General features: G+C 33.8%; 1 long non-coding RNA gene across 1 annotated transcript in view; it reads right to left on the bottom strand.

Moving 5' to 3' along the window:
• The window catches only part of LOC117962062, an 839-nt gene extending 652 nt beyond the window's left edge, over window positions 1-187 (bottom strand). The window contains exon 1 of the long non-coding RNA XR_004660559.1: window positions 11-187. This is a non-coding gene — a long non-coding RNA (uncharacterized LOC117962062). The remainder of the gene's footprint in view (window positions 1-10) is intronic.
• Window positions 188-2,379: the final 2,192 nt, after the last annotated feature.

Below are 2,379 nucleotides of genomic sequence, written 5' to 3'. Positions count from 1 at the left end.
CACCTCCAACCTGACATCAACGGCCTTTATTCTGGCAACTTCTGAACCCCAAACTAACACCTCCTACCAGACATCAACAACCTTTATTCCGGCAACTTGTGAACCTGATTTACCCCCAATCAGACATCAAAAATCCTCATTTCTTCAGCTTCTGAACCCCAAAATAAACCACCCCTGACCAGACATTAACAACTTCTGAACCACAAACTGACTCAACAGCTTAGCACCTTAAGGTCTCCACTTCCAGCGCTCTGTCTTCTTCTCCTTCGTCATCCTTGACAGAGAAATTCATTTTTATAAGTCTTTTATTTCGTATTTCTCTGCAGTAGTGTCTTAAAATATTATGACTTTCATTTATAGCTTTCATGATTATTATATATTCATATCTTGCTTTTCATATGAACTTATATGCTTACTATATTTTATAATCTTATATGCACATTTAACAATACTGCTTTTCTTTCAAACAGTGTCTGTGTTTTCTTTAGTCGCTGCTGCATAACCAAGAGGCAATAAATGTCTCGCTGTGGTATGTCACAGAGATAACCAGTGTCTTAGATCCGAGGTCAGTCAGATGAGGCAGAGTGCAGGCCTGCACTTTGCCCTGGTTCTTTTAGGTAGCCATAAACCAAATAACAGATGTTTTCTCTTTGTTATCTCTATGTGTCTGACTTTCAATAAAGCAAGAGAACTGCAGAGAAATCCCCGGAGTTCTCGAAAGGTCATGCTGCAGATAGGTGGCTATTCTGATGTGCTCCCCTTTTGCAATTGTCTTTTAACTACACATTTGCCGTCTGCGTCTCTTTTCTTGCTTGACCGTGATTATTTAGTAAGTTAAAGTGTTATGAACCTGACATTTTCCCTACGTGTTATGTGCATGCATATGTTGTTTATTGTTTTTCTGATACATGATTAATAGCTAGACATGTACAATCATACTAGACGGTGGAAATATCCAGAAACAGTAGAACGAGGGCTAGATGCACTTCTCAATTAAAATGTAATCTTGGTGTTTGGTTTAATCTTAGCAGTAGTTTCATTTCCCTAAACTTGGTGAAATTGCATTAAAATATATTTAAATATTTTGGCTTTTAACCCTCCAAATTGTTGCATTTTACTTTCATTTTTGAAGAATTGTAATCCTGTCTTCATTTTTTAAAACCTTTCTACAATTGCTTTGCAACTTATACATAAAATCAATTTAAATTGTTTTTTTTTTATAAATCACAGCAAACACGTTAATTGTACTTTTTGTTTTCATTGCCCCAAATCCCAAATATGTCTCAAAGGGCTTTAAAATCTGAACGGCAGAAACCCAATGAGTTCATGTGTTGTTGAATTGCTGAATAGCTTTTTATTTGTGTATTTTATCTATCAATATTCATGGATTGTACTTCTTTTGTTAAACATTGTTTTCTATTGACTTCATGGAGTGTACTTTGGCACGTTGGCATGGCTTCTTAAAACAAATACTCTCAATATTTAAACAATATAAAAAAAATATATTACCTGATACTGTCAGAAGTTTTTAATCACCATTACCGACGCACACAATGTTCATCAACAAGCTCATCAGCTCGGAAATACATATATATATATATATATATATATATATATATATATATATATATACACATATACACACAAGAATAAAATAAAAAATTAAAATTAAAAATCACTCCCAGAAATGCAATGACCATGAAAAGGTGAGATACTACGGTAGACTGTGTAATGATGTTAATTAAATAGTGAACAGTGCAGTGGATCATGATAAAATATGAACATAATAACCTATAAACTGACTGACTGAATAAGAAAAAGAACTTTATGTAACAGGGAATAAGTTATAAAACCGATAGTCAACCATGTAATGTGCATAGTTTGTCCACCAGAGGGCACTCAACACATTTTTAGCACATTTTTAACAACTTATTGTTGCTTTTTCCTGTTTTTTGACACTTTTCTTAACCCTTTTCTGGTATTCGGGTCAAATTGACCCATTTCTAATTTTTACAAGAAGAAAAATGGAACAAGTTCCATGTTTTCTACCTGAAATCAGCGTCCTTTCCTTATTTCCTGAGATAAACATGTCTTCCTGACTCAGAACATTATTCTGGATATGACACTTATGTTGTTTCCATAGTGGATTTTTAACATGAATTATAACCTTATGATAAAAAACAAACCCCACTTCCATGTTTAATAGTGTGCTAGTAGAGACTGATGCATTCCCTAAACATAGATGTTATCTCAGCTGGTGGAAAGTGAGATAAAGACGATATTTGTTAATAGATTATGAAGTAACATTTTTATTTCAGAATTGCTTTTAACCCTTGTGTTGTATTCCTGTCAACTGTGCAACTTTTTGTTTTTCTGGGT

The sequence above is a fragment of the Etheostoma cragini genome, chromosome 19 (genome assembly GCF_013103735.1).
Source record: "Etheostoma cragini isolate CJK2018 chromosome 19, CSU_Ecrag_1.0, whole genome shotgun sequence".
Classification (NCBI taxonomy): Eukaryota; Metazoa; Chordata; class Actinopteri; order Perciformes; family Percidae; genus Etheostoma; species Etheostoma cragini.
This window is presented reverse-complemented; position numbering and strand designations above follow the sequence as displayed.